This window comes from Caretta caretta, chromosome 28, assembly GCF_965140235.1.
Source record: "Caretta caretta isolate rCarCar2 chromosome 28, rCarCar1.hap1, whole genome shotgun sequence".
NCBI lineage: Eukaryota > Metazoa > Chordata > Testudines > Cheloniidae > Caretta > Caretta caretta.
In genome coordinates this window covers 4,547,082-4,560,918 of record NC_134233.1, presented here as the reverse complement: position 1 = coordinate 4,560,918, position 13,837 = coordinate 4,547,082, and the positions used below count along the sequence as shown (strand labels likewise).

The 13,837-nt window shown below is 46.5% G+C and overlaps 1 long non-coding RNA gene across 1 annotated transcript; it reads right to left on the bottom strand.

Moving 5' to 3' along the window:
- Positions 1-323: 323 nt before the first annotated feature.
- LOC142070363 (uncharacterized) lies at positions 324-5,445 on the bottom strand. Its single transcript, XR_012666318.1, has 3 exons — positions 5,288-5,445; positions 4,654-4,847; positions 324-443 (listed from the first exon to the last, which is right to left on the bottom strand). It is a non-coding gene; the product is annotated as an uncharacterized LOC142070363 (long non-coding RNA).
- Positions 5,446-13,837: the final 8,392 nt, after the last annotated feature.

Sequence of the window (13,837 nt, the reverse complement as noted above, 5' to 3'; positions counted from 1 at the left end):
GTGACTCGGTGGTTTTCTGTGGGGGAATTCACCCAGCGGAGGAGGCTCTGTATGATCTCAGGTGTTATGAGTCCAGATCTTAGCAGAAGACTGGAAGACAAAAGAAACCGCTCATGGGCTAGATTGCACACTTCAAAAAAACTCAGCTGCTCTGAGCAGACAGCTCTGATATCTAGGAGTGGGAGCTGTGTATTTCCACCCAGGACACCCCACCCCCCACAAAGCTATAAACGGGAGGTTCCCTCTCAGCCACTCTATTGGCTACTGATTCCCAAGGATAAAATGATGCCTCCTAGATCTCTTACCTCACCAGCAGACACACTCCCTCATGGTGAGTCTTGGGGTTTTCCAGAAGAATCCAAGTTCTCTGCTTCCTGAGCGCTCTCACCAGTCTCTCATTCCCACCCTTGAAAAGCACAGACTCGAATGCTTTGATAGAAAGCCTGGGGAAAGAGAGGCACACAACTGCAGCAATCAGGAGGAAGGTGCAGCTTGAACAGAGAGTCAGGAAGCCCCGGTTACTTCTCAAGTCTGCTGTTCAATCGGCAGTTCATCCATTGGCAATGTCCTGGACACCAGTGTCCCTGGAAGGACTTGATGCTGGGAGGTAAGTTTCAGTCTCATACATCTCATAGGACTAGTTTTGCTAGGGGCAAAATTTTGCAGTCCTTTTTCTCTTTCTGCAAGGACTATGGGCACTAGCAGAGTAAAGTGATATGGAAAAGGTAATGATCAGGACCCAGAAACAGGGGGGATCGAGTGTGGTGATCACTAATGGACATTCTGGGGTCATATCTCCAGATATGAGGTGACAGAGTGCTGAGGGTTTGCACTTGAGTCAGCACTCTGGTCACTATTCCTACTAATTCCGTTCCTCACAGAAGGCCTAATTGGAAAGAGGTGTACCTGATTACAAGGTCAGATTGGGGCTAGTGAGTCAAGGAACCAATCATTCCATTAACAGGGAAACTGTGAAAAAGGACACGGGCAGGAGCCCTTTGAGGGGAACAGACAGAGAAAGAAACTTGGGTGACCAGATGTCCTGATATTTGGGGCTTTATGTAAAGAGTTGTCACTTTGGATGGGCTAGCACCAGCAGGAGAGTGAATTTGTGTGGGGGGGTGGAGGGTGAGAAAACCTGGATTTGTGCTGGAAATGGCCCACCTGATGATCACTTTAGATAAGCTATTACCAGCAGGACAGTGGGGTGGGAGGAGGTATTGTTTCATATTCTCTGTGTGTATATAAAGTCTGCTGCAGTTTCCACGGTATACATCTGATGAAGTGAGCTGTAGCTCACGAAAGCTCATGCTCAAATAAATTGGTTAGTCTCTAAGGTGCCACAAGTACTCCTTTTCTTTTTGCGAATACAGACTAACACGGCTGTTACTCTGAAACCTATCTTACACAGGTGCCTATTCCCTCCCCCCACCCCCCACCCCTACCCCCGTCCTGATTTTTCACACTTGCTGTCTGGTCACCCTAAGACAAACAGAAAGACAAAAAGCTAGGAGAGCCTGACAAAGTGAGGTCTCTGAGTGGAAACACCTTACCCCCCACCCGACTTTTGGAGAAGAGTTTAGAAAGTTGAGATACAATATAAAGGTGCTATGTATTGGTAGGGGGATTAAATAGACTATATGTTGGTGCTTAGAAGGAAAAAAGTCTCAACACGGTCTGTGTTTGTGGAAGATGTGGGGGTGCAACACCCCTCTCTGTCACAGCTGGGGGCTCATCAGGGATTTCCCTGTTATCTATGCAAATGGAGAGCCTGTTGGAGAAGCCGGTGTAGAGGTTTGGCAGTCCGGTGATGGAGGGAACACTGAAACAAGTGATGAAGCAGCAAAGAGAAGTGTGGAACAGGGGTTCTCAACCTTTCTGTTTCTGAGCCTCCCCCCACCCTCAACATGCTAGAAATACTCCATGGCCCAGTTCCAGGCCTCTGCCCTGCCAGGCATCAGAGTTTGCGGCTCCTAGCTCCGGATTTTAACCCCACAGGGTGCAGGGGCTCAGGGCTTTAGTGCAGGTGCTGGGCCTCAGGGCTCCAGCCCGGCTGGGCTCAAAGCTTCAGCTTTCTGCCCTGAGCCCCAGCTAGTCTAAAGCCAACCTTGCTTGGCAGACCCGCTAAAACCGGCCCGGTTGAGAACTGCTGGTGTAGAACAGTGGTCTCCAAACGTTTTGGCTCACGCACCCCCAGGGTGACCTGCCGCAGACGCGCCACCGATGGAAGACCTGCCGCAGGCGGGCCGCCAAAGGGGAGCACCAGCCTTGGACGTGCAGAGCTGCCGCCGAAGGAAAAAACCGGCAGAGTGCTGTCCGGTGGCGCTACTAATGCCACGCTCCCCCCAGGATCATCCCGCGCACCCCAGTTTGGAGACCACTGGTGTAGAAGACCCGACAGACCTTCCAACAATCCCACCAGGCAGAAAAACAGCCTTTCCTTGCCTGGTAGGTTTAACAGCAAAAGAGCCGTCAGGAATTTATACGGGAGCAAGCCCAGGTCTGGCAACAACTCCTCCAAAGTTTGGTGAGTCCTGTGACAGGAAATGGAAACCAGGAACAGGAGATCAGACTGTAAAATGGGACCTGCGAACAACCCCAATGTGTTTTTGGTTACTCTTCAAGGAGCAGCAGTGAGACCTCCTAGGGACAGAACAATGTGGGCCCTTCAACTGACACCCTATTTAACTGGGGAAGCACATACAGGGCTTTTAGTGATGAGCAGGCAAGCGATTATGACATGATTAAGGCAGCCATGCTGGACGAGGTGGGGCCTGTCCACAGAAAAGTACTGCCAGAAATGTAGAGTTGAAAGATGGATTGAGGGATTATGCCTCTGTGCATTTGGACAGGAATTAAAAGATTGGGCCACTCATTGGTAAGGCCAGATACTCAGACTGTGGGGGAGATCATGGACTGCATGATTCTGGAAGTTTCTTCAGAGTCTCCCTGAGCATATCCGAGGATGGGTTCTGTGGCGCCAGCCAGTTCATCTGGACCCCACAGTTAAAGTGAGAGGAATTTACAGAGGCGGACATTCCCAGAGTGAGTCAGTGGTTTAAGGGACTAGATCTGAGAAGGACCAGAGTGCCTACAGCTGGGAAGGGCAGCAAGAAGAAGAGGGAGGAGCCTCAAGGAACTGTAGTGGGAGCTTGGCCTACAGTGTGCTTCCGACATGGACGTGAAGGACATCTAAAAAGAGACTGTCCTAAAATGGCCATTGATGGACCTGTTCTCCATGAACTTATCTAATTCTTTTTTTTAAAAAAGCCCAGTTATACTTTTGGCCTTCACAACATCCCTTGGCAATGAGTTCCACAGGTTGACCATGTGTTGTGTGAAGTAGTACTTCCTTATGTTTATTTGATACCTGCTGCCCATCCGTGAAGAGAGCTGAGATCCTGGTTTCCTAGGAAAATTCAGAGACATTATAAAACCATGAAGTCTGTAATTTGAGCACCTTGTTGCCATGGAATAAAGAAACACAACAAGAAGAGAAACTAATCATGTTGTGAGATTGGTGGGAAATGTACATTAATGTGCTACCAGAGCTGAAGTCAACTGAGGACTCAGGAATCTTAGTGTTAACTGGCGAGGGGCACAGAGTGGGTGCCGAGGGACCTGGTATGTACATTCTAGTTCACTAAAAGATTGCCCCATGAGTCTCAAATAAAAGCCCATGTCACCAATATCATTGTGAAACGCATGTACAGATGCTGTGTAAAGAGTCATGGATATGCATTGAAAATTACATTCTTAGGATCTGTGTCTCGGGACTAGTCACCAGGAAAGGTGACAAAATGGTTTTCTTTCAGGCAAGAAATGTTTATCCATCTGTTTGTTTACATGTGAACCCTACATGCTTAATGTACATTCAGTTGAGAAGGACTGTGAGAACTTTAAAGAAAGAAAAGTAGCAGGAAGTAGACAGGGGGTGGGGACCCAATTTTGGGGTACACATCAAAGGTTTGCTCTAGTCTATTTGGGGGACATCTTTCACTTAGGAAGTAGATGGACCGCGAGTTTGCTTCATGAAAGAGGGGTTGCGATCAGGCTTGGTTGAGAACTTTGGGTGAGAAACATCTTTAGACAGGAGGTTAACCTGTTGGTTAAGTTTAGTTTCTAGGAGCAAGTTATGATTTCATTTGAAATGTAACCATTTTTTGCTTGCATTCTTACTGACGGTCACTGGAATCTCTGTTCTTTGATAATCTCCCTTCTTGTTTTCACTAGAAATATATCTAAGTGCTGTGTGTTTTGCAGTACAGAGTCTAAGTATCGAGTACAGAGTCTAAAGTAGAAGTAATAAACGGGTGTGTACTGTTCCATTGGGAACAGCAGGCCTGACAATTCTGTGGGAGTTCAGTGGATAAAGGGCTGGACACCATACGGAATGGTCAGAGGACTCGGGGGTGGGTGTGTGCCTGTCATTAACCTGTACAAAGAGACTGAGGTCTGAGGAGGCCTGGGTGGCAGGGTTTGTTTTGCCAGAGCCTGGTAGTTTCAGGGAACTGACCCACAGCAGGCACAGACAAGACTTCCTCACTCGAAGGGCACGTGGTGGTAAGGTGCCTCATAACCCTGGGAACTCCTCGGGAGCGTCACACAACTCTACTGGAATTCTCTTGGTTTCTCTCCCTTCCTTCTAATTACCGGCAAGGGTTGCCCTCAGTAAGTTGTAGCCCTTTTCGGATTTCTCTCGGGCTGCTTCTCGTTGGCAAAGGCAGCTTTTGTCCGAGGGTTTGGCTGACCTGCTGCAGGAGAAGAGGAAACAACTCTGGGAGCAGTTCCCGCACAGCTTTGCTCGACTGCAGGGCTGACACCACCTCAAAGATGGCACATGTTGCCTGAAAGGAGAGCATGGTAAAAAAGGAGATCTCTTCCCAACACCATCACACCCTCTCTCCCCGTCTGATATCTGCTGTACGAAATTCTCCCTTCTGCCAGTAACTTGAATGACAGCGAGCAACTTGCTTAACTCGTGGCTCACTTTCCCACATCTGTACAAATGTGTATGACCTCCCAAGGCATGCTGTGAGTCCAAAGGAAGATTTGCAAAGAAACCTGCTCCAAAGACTTTCTAATGGCCAGATAGCATTAAGTAAATCAGTAACGTATCTAAAGCTGCCGTATTTGTTCCACAGGCAGCAGAGCTGGACTCAGGGAAACAGTCCATCAGAGGAGAAGTGCCCACACAGCAATATTATACCACACTTCCAGCTTTCCATCAGCAGGATTATCGCAGGGCACAGGAAAGCCTGAAAGACGTGTCTGCCATCTAACTTACTAAGAGAGGTTCAGCAGCTGCCAAATGCCTGTCCATTTCGGTCTCTGAGGTGATGCTGCCTTCTGTTCTTGTTGGAGTCTTTATCTTCTCTATTAGGGCTCGTAGGACTTGAGTGGCAAGCAAGGGGTCTCCCCCCAGAGATCTCCACTGCTCAGCGGTGTCACTGCAGTTTAACAGAAGTTACAAGTGAGCCCTGGACACTTTTGTGGCTCACCCTGAATGTGTCATATTTTAGCAAAGACCAAATGTTCTCCTTGCCTATGATGAGAGAGTTAGGAGTCCTGTCCTCCTTTAATGCTCCTCATGTTTAAATATTGAGTTTCCAGTTACAGAACTAAGTTAAGTGACCTAGTCCTCCTGCAGCCTAACCATTAATACTAGACTTCAGAAGGACAGGACACAGAGCGCCAACCTCACTTCCTGTTTTCTCCACTTCCCAGTCAATATGGAATCATGAGCATGTGGCTCCCAAAGATCTAGGGTTTGGAAGGCAAGTGGATGAAAGAAAAGCCAGATTCCTACTAGATGGACATACAACTATGAGAATGAATGTTCATGGCCATCCTAGGTCCCCTTCACAAATGGCGTCCCTACCCTCTGTTTGCCAGAAGCTGGGACTGGGCAACAGGGGATGGATCACTTGACAATGACCTGTTGTGTTCATTTCCTCTGGGGCTGTCATAAATATAAAGGGAAGGGTAAACCCCTTTGAAATCCCTCCTGGCCAGGGGAAAGCTCCTCTCACCTGTAAAGGGTTAAGAAGCTAAAGGTAACCTCGCTGGCACCTGACCAAAATGACCAATGAGGAGACAAGATACTTTCAAAAGCTGGGAGGAGGGAGAGGGACAAAGGGTCTGTGTCTGTCTGTATGCTGCTCTTGCCAGGGACAGAACAGGAATGGAGTCTTAGAACTTTTAGTAAGTAATCTAGCTAGGTATGTGTTAGATTATGATTTCTTTAAATGGCTGAGAAAAGAATTGTGCTGAATAGAATAACTATTTCTGTCTGTGTACTTTTTTTGTAACTTAAGGTTTTGCCTAGAGGGGTTCTCTATGTTTTGAATCTAATTACCCTGTAGATATCTACCATCCTGATTTTACAGGGGGGATTTCTTTATTTCTATTTACTGCTATTTTTTATTAAAAGTCTTCTTTTAAAAAACTGAATGCTTTTTCATTGTTCTCAGATCCAAGGGTTTGGGTCTGTGGTCACCTATGCAAATTGGTGAGGCTTTTTATCCAACATTTCCCAGGAGAGGGGGGGGTGCAAGTGTTGGGAGGATTGTTCATTGTTCTTAAGATCCAAGGGTCTGGGTCTGTAGTCACCTAGGCAAATTGGTGAGGCTTTTTACCAAACCTTGTCCAGGAAGTGGGGTGCAAGGTTTTGGGGAAGTATTTTGGGGGGAAAGACGCGTCCAAACAGCTCTTCCCCAGTAACCAGTATTAGTTTGGTGGTGGTAGCGGCCATTCCAAGGATAACGGGTGTAATATTTTGTACCTTGGGGAAGTTTTGACCTAAGCTGGTAAAGATAAGCTTAGGGGTTTTTTTTCATGCAGGTCCCCACATCTGTACCCTAGAGTTCAGAGTGGGGGAGGAACCTTGACAGGGGCATGTGGCACTGGTCACGGTCGCAAGACAGACTACTGGGCTAGATGGCCTTTTGGTCTGACCCAGTATGGCTGTTCTTATGGTCTTAGATTCCAGCACTGATAACTGATACCTCAGTTAGGGATCTTGAAATGAAATGATGGATCTGCTTCCAGTCCACTTTTAAGTACCAAGGATGGCAACTCTGCTCAAGCAGCCACACCCTCACTGATACCAAGCAGAGGTCTGATGATAATATTGGCCCTAGTCTTTGCAATCAGCCAGGGATTTGCACCTGAAGCTGTCATGCTACCAGGAAACCAACAGCCACTGCTCATTTCCAGAGTGAGCTCAATTCAGGCGTCTAGAGAGGTAGATGTTTCCAACAATACACTCCAGTTATACCAGTAAAGATAGATCTTTAGGATGTCAAAGCAGCTATTCATGAATGGAAACAGAATGACACTTAATTTCTCTCCGCACCCCACCTTAACATGTTCTTGGACCTTCCTGCAGAAAGAGCCAGGCTATTAACCCTTAGGAATGATCCCAAACTGTTTGTGGCTTAAATGAAGCCCTACATCTCCTAGTAAAGCTGTGGGATCCATGTTTTACCAAGATGAATGCAATAGGTAGCGGTATATACCTGTCCATCAGCAGACATTTGCTGAGGAGGCTGGAGATCACTGCCTCTTGGTGATGGTGAGCTAGAATGGACACTGCCTCCACCAGGAACTGCCTCAAGCTGCCCTCCTGGATAGTAGGCATGTGGCGATATAGTATAGCCAGGATATCTGGCACCTGGAAGGAACAAAACCAGAAAGAAATGTCCCTTTTTCTTTCTCTCCATTCACTCTACAGAATCAAAACCTTTATTTAGCCATTTGCTGCTTTTTTAGAAATGCCTCACTTCAAGAAGCAAATGTTCAAATACGTCTGCGTAACTTGAGCCCACACAAATTGCCCACACACGGCTGTAAAATTTAACACTGACACACGCATAGACATACCAGGTAATTTAATGTGGTGGTGCCCAGCTATGCATTACATAAACCAGTTCACATGCACAAAAGGCAGCTTGGCTTGCCAAGATTTTGCATGTGTGAATTAAGCAGCCAAATCTGACCATTTGCCTCGAAGAATGCAGAGCTCATCAACAACCACAAGCACAAAATATGCAAGTGCTTTAAAGACAGTGTGTAAATGCCTGGGACTCTGAACAGGTGACTACCTCTCATATTCATTCCTAGCCCTTCACATCTTCAAAACACTGTGCAAACATGGCAGTTCTGCTGCGAGGGTTCCCTGTCCTGAGGCCTTTCACCAGCCTTGTTAGAAGATTTGTGGAGTGCTCCTTTCATCTAGCCCTGATGTACTGGGCTCCAGAATAATGAATATAAATAGTGGATCCCAAAGACACTAGAGTTTTCTCCCTCCTTCCTTCTCTTCTTAAAGGGTAGGTCTGCACAGCAAAAAAATCCCACAGCAGTGAGTGTCAGAGCTCAGGTCAACCTGGGCCTGTGGGGCTTGCACGATGGGGCTAAAGGTGGAGCTGTTCCTGCTCGGGCTGGAGGCCAGGCTCAGAAACCTGGCAAGAGGGTGGCAATAGCCCAGTGCTCTTCTTAATCCATGTAGCCCTTAGCCATAGGCCTCCTAAGACCTGGAGGCCTCCAAGTGCCAGTCATTCTGTCTTCTTGTATTTTCCCCAGAGTCTGTTTTCTCAAGCCTTTCTTGGCTGAATACTGTGGCAACAAGCTAGACCAATAAAGAACCAACCATTTTCCTTTTCCCTTGGATTATCTCGGTCTACTGCTATTGTTTCTGCCATTGCCTATCTTAGGGTAGGAACAGAGATGGAATCGACTCTATGTCCGAGGGGGAGAAACAGCAAGATTTTTCTTCCTTACACATGAGGGCAAAGATCAAAAAGCCTAGAGATTAGGCAGAAAAGCTCTCCAGTTCCCAGTTTTACCTTGTCCAGCATGGCATCTCCACACTCCTTCAGGATGATCTTCATCCATAGTCCAGCTGCCGTGGCACAGGTGGGGCTAGCAGACAGCAGACCACCCAATGTGGCCGCAATAAAGTCTGTGGCCTGTTCGGAGGGAAAGTACTCACTAACAACCTGGGAACAAATCAAAAACAGGAGAGACCGCAATGATGTTTGGCTCCAGCACTTTTAAAAATGGAAAAAAAGATATACCTGCATCAGCAAATGGTGAATTAGCCTCCTGTCTAGCTCGCCATTTGGGATTACAATTCTCTCTCTAGTCTATAGACTACATTTTTGTCTTCTATACTAATGATATCAGGTTAGAGGCAAAGACTCTGTTGCATAGTTAGCACAACATTGTACTGGATAGGCAGGAGGTAAGTTTCCCTTTGTAGTCTCTTACATACACTGCATCTTTTTACAGCATATAGAAGTCAGTCAAGAGAGGCATGCACACAAATATCGGCGAAGGCAAACCCACAAGGTGACGGAATGAATCCTGGGTGGTTTCTCAGCTTGATGTTCCACTAACACAGTTTTTCTCCTGGGTGGCTGGATGGCAGGGCCGGCTCCAGGCACCCGCCAAGGAAGCTCGTGCTTGGGGCGGCAGATTGCAAGGGGCGGTGTTCCGGCCAATCTTAGGGCGGCATGGGGGCTCTTTTATTTCATTATTTTTTGTGCTTCACTGCTCTGGATCAGTGAGAAAGCAAGAGCCGGCCCTGCTGGATAGGTACATGCGTGTGCATCCGCGTGCGCATTTTCATGGGCGTACAACATTCTTTGGAATCTGGTTTTTACGTGGCATTCAGAGCACACATCTATGAAAAGCATCTTGCTGGTTACTAGCAGCCAACGCCCCGCTCCCACAGCTCCCTCCGAGTACGGAAAGGCATCATGAAAGAGCAAATGTCAAATGAACGGTGCCTGGTCACTCGCACATCCGCACAAGCTTTTTGAGTCAGTTACCCTGGCCATTTTGGAAGATGCCTGAAACAGAGCCTCGGGGTCTGGAGCTGTTAGTGCTTCACGGAGACATCTCAGCTCCTCCTCTGCTGAGCCCAGGTTTATGGACTGGCCTGGAGTGGAGAAAAGGAGAAAAAGTACTGTAACCATTAAGGAAACTGAACCCCTACTGCATGGATCTTCATACGGGAGGATCCATGTGCTATGTTGTCATCAGCATAGTGTAAAATCTTGGCCCCACTGAAGTCAATGGCAAAACTCCTGTTGACTGGAATGGAGTCGGGATTACACCCTAAAATGTCTGAACGTTAACAGTAGTGGTATGTTATTGTGAATGATCCAGGATTGAACAAGCACTGTATTCAGCTTGGAGCAGCTTTGTGTGTGTGTCTGGTTTCAGTAGTCTCTCTGCTCTCACTATTTACATCTAAGCTCCTATTCAAGTACAACTCATGCAGGTAGATCAGAGGTTCCAGTTTAGAGGTGAATCCCTCCACCAAACTCTCCTTGTAAAAGAGACGGGGATAGACAAAAAACTTTGGCAAGAAACCCAGGCTCATCATCAGTCACTTCTAAACAATGCTGGGATTACTATGTTGTACATTCAAAGGTTGGAGTCCCTTATTCTGTTTCTGAATCACCAACACTGTTTTTAGGACTGATTAAGAATCATTGGAAATAGGATGACCAGGGGTCCCGATTTTATAGGGACAGTCCCCATTTTGGGGTCTTTTTCTTACATAGACTCCTCTTACCCCCACCCCCTGTCCCGAGGTTTCACATTTGCTGTCTGGTCACCCTCATTGGAAATGGCCTAAAACGATAACCAAGCTCTATCCCTTAATATCTGGTGAAAAGAATTAGGTGAAAAGAATATCCTACTCTTTCACAAAGGGGAAAAATGGCCTCTACTTACTCCAGTCGCTCGGAATGCTCATGGCAGAGGGCTGCTGGAAGAACTGTTTGTTTACAGAATTATTCCAGGAAACCCCTCCAATCCAGCCAGTGGCAGGGTAAAGAGAATGAAAATGTTTAGTACCAAGGGCTTGTCTCCATGGAGATATTCAAGAAAGCTAATCCCCATTCATTTTCAAAATGCATTCGTTCAACTTCATTCAACACCTGTGGGGACACACTGATTTAGAATTAAAGTGGCCTTCATTCAGGTTAGTTTCATTCATGGAATTCACTACAATTAATAAGGCCCATTTTAATTCAGAATCAGAGCATCCACACATGTGTTTAATGCCATTTACCTCATGCACTTGAAATGTACACCTTTAGTTCATTTGGATTAACTTTCCTTACTGTCCCTGTGTAGACAAGCCCTAAGGAATTTAGCCCTTATCTACCTGTATGCAGACCATTTATTAGTTGTACAGTTCCTAAAAGTGTGCTAGGCTCTTTACACATCAGAATCTTCTCTTCTAATGAGGTATTTACAAGATGCCCACCATTCTGTTATCAAAGCGACAACAGACAGGACAGAAAGAACTAGATAGGCAGACAAATGGACATTACAACAGTGAAAGAAGGTGAAGAATTCCTTATACCTGCTAATGGTCTCCTCACCTTGTATACAGAGAAGGCAGCTGATACAGTCAACCACCCACTGACGGGACGTGGCCAGCGAATCACAGCTGTATGGTGCTATTAGTCCAATCAGAGATCCAAACTGATCAAAAGTTCCCTGAGTCTAATGAAAAAAGAACAAAGAACGAAGAATGAATGGTCTCCAGTTGGACTAGACTTCACTTGCCATCCTTACTGTTCAGACCAGTCAGCTCTGTGTTTTTTGGGGAACCAGGGCACAGTATCTAGCCTGTCTGACTCATGAAAGACACCCCCCGCCCCCACCAGTCTCTGTTTGAACCAAAACCCATCAGAGAAAAGGCTTGCAGAGAACAATGAAGGGTGTTGGGAGACACACCTACACCCCTCCTGAGAAGGGTGACAAGATTAAGACATCTCCATTTGCATACAGAATGAAGAACAGAGACAACTCCCCTAGCCTCATCTGCATGAAAGATGGGATAGGAATTAGCATGAAGAATGAGGAACAGAGAACCGCACTGAACTCTGGGACCAGAAAAGCAGGGACGCATTGCATCATGGGAATCCCTGCTCCAGATGCTAATGAACCTATGCCTGCACACACCTAGCTCAGCAATTATCAGACCAATTCTAGTAATAAATCTTTATTATCCTAAAATACTGAAGCAGCCTAGTTGCCTTGTGAGCTCCCTGGAAAAAACCACCACCCATAGCCAAGAGTGATCAGCTCCTATTGTCTAGCCTAAAGAAAACCCTTGAAAACCCATTAGTTTACCCATAAACAAATCTAGTGTTCTCCCTTGAACCATTGTATTTTCTCTACAAAACCCCCTACCTATGCCCAAGTAAGGGTTCTGATGTATAGACCCAAACTCTGCATCAGTTCCACTGGGATTCCATCTCCTGACTGATTGTGCTGGGGGCTCTGCCTGTCTCCAGCACTCAGGACCCGGAGCTACCACCATTACCTGGGAACCCCACCCAGTTCAAGCCTCATGGAGTGGATGAGATTCCCCCCCCCCCCTCGCCCCTCCGTTTTCTTTTCTTCCTCAGGTATTAACCTTTCAAATGTAACCATTATGTTTGTTTAGCCCTCCTTGTGTAGTTATCACTATTATTCAATAAATAACTTTTATGGTTCAGCTGGTTGCTTCTCTCTCGCTCTCTCTCGCTCTCCAAATTTTACTCTGTATTTTCCGCTTCCCCCATTTACTCTGCAGCAACCCTTCTTTTACCTAAGCTAAAGGTCCCGGTAGCGCCCAAAAATACTGTGGGGTTTGCTCATGAAGTGGGTTACTACCAGTACAATTGTAATGTGGAAGTGGGATAGGGATGTGTTAAACTTGGGGCACATAAGAGGGGAGCAGCTGAAAGTGCTGCTTAACCCAGCCCATTGAGTACAGGGACATATGAGAGGATCAGCTGGAGAGTGCTGATTGACCTGGTCCGCTCAGACTTGCTCTGCTACTGTGAGCGTACGTGCGTGCGTGTTCATCTAGTTCTAGGGCTGGAGGAACCCAGCCCTGGGGAACCGAGGTCCTGCAGGGTCGCTCCATTGGGAGGGCACTTGCAGAAGGAAGGAGTAGAGCTCCCTATGAACACACAAGTGACATAAGCAGCACATTAATAGAATTACAGACACCCTCCCCAAGAAGAGTAACCCTAATCAATGAGCCTACCCCAAAGTAACAGGCACATCTGGTAACATTGTGCCCCTGATTCCTGTTCTGTACTGGGTAATGCACATTGGAAAACATAATCCCAATTGTACATAGAAATGGATGGGGTCTAAATTAGCTGTTATCACTCAAGAAAGAGACCTCAGAGTCATTGTGTACAGTTCTCTGAAAGCATCCGCTCAACATGCAGTCAAAAAAGCTAACAAGATGTTAGGAACCCTTAGGAAAGGGATCAATAAGAAGACAGCAAATATCATTATGCCACGATAGGAATCTACAGGACCCCCACACCTTGAATACTGCGTGCAGTTTTGGTCATCTCATCTCAAAAAAGATGTATTAGAATGGGAAGAAATACGGAGAAGAGCAACAAAAATTAGGCCTATGGGATAACTTCTCACCCAAGGGAGATTAAAAAAAGAGCGACGTTTCAGCTTGGAAAACAGACGACTCAGAGGGAATATGCTAGAGGTCTATAAAATCATGACTGGTGTAGAGAAAGTCAATAAGGAAGTGTTATTTAGCCCTTCACCAAACACAAGACCAAGGGGTCCCCCAATGAAATTAATAGGCAGCAGGTTTAAAACAAACCAAAGGAAGCATATCTTCACACAATGCAGTCAGAAGACAGGATACTGGGCCAGATGAACCATTCTTTTGCGGGAGGCAGGTTAGCCATTCTTATGTTTTATGTTCTTAGCTGGTTAAATAGAAATTTTCCTTTACCACCCTGGGAGCATAAGAACCAAGAATGCATTTGTGACACTGGCAGAC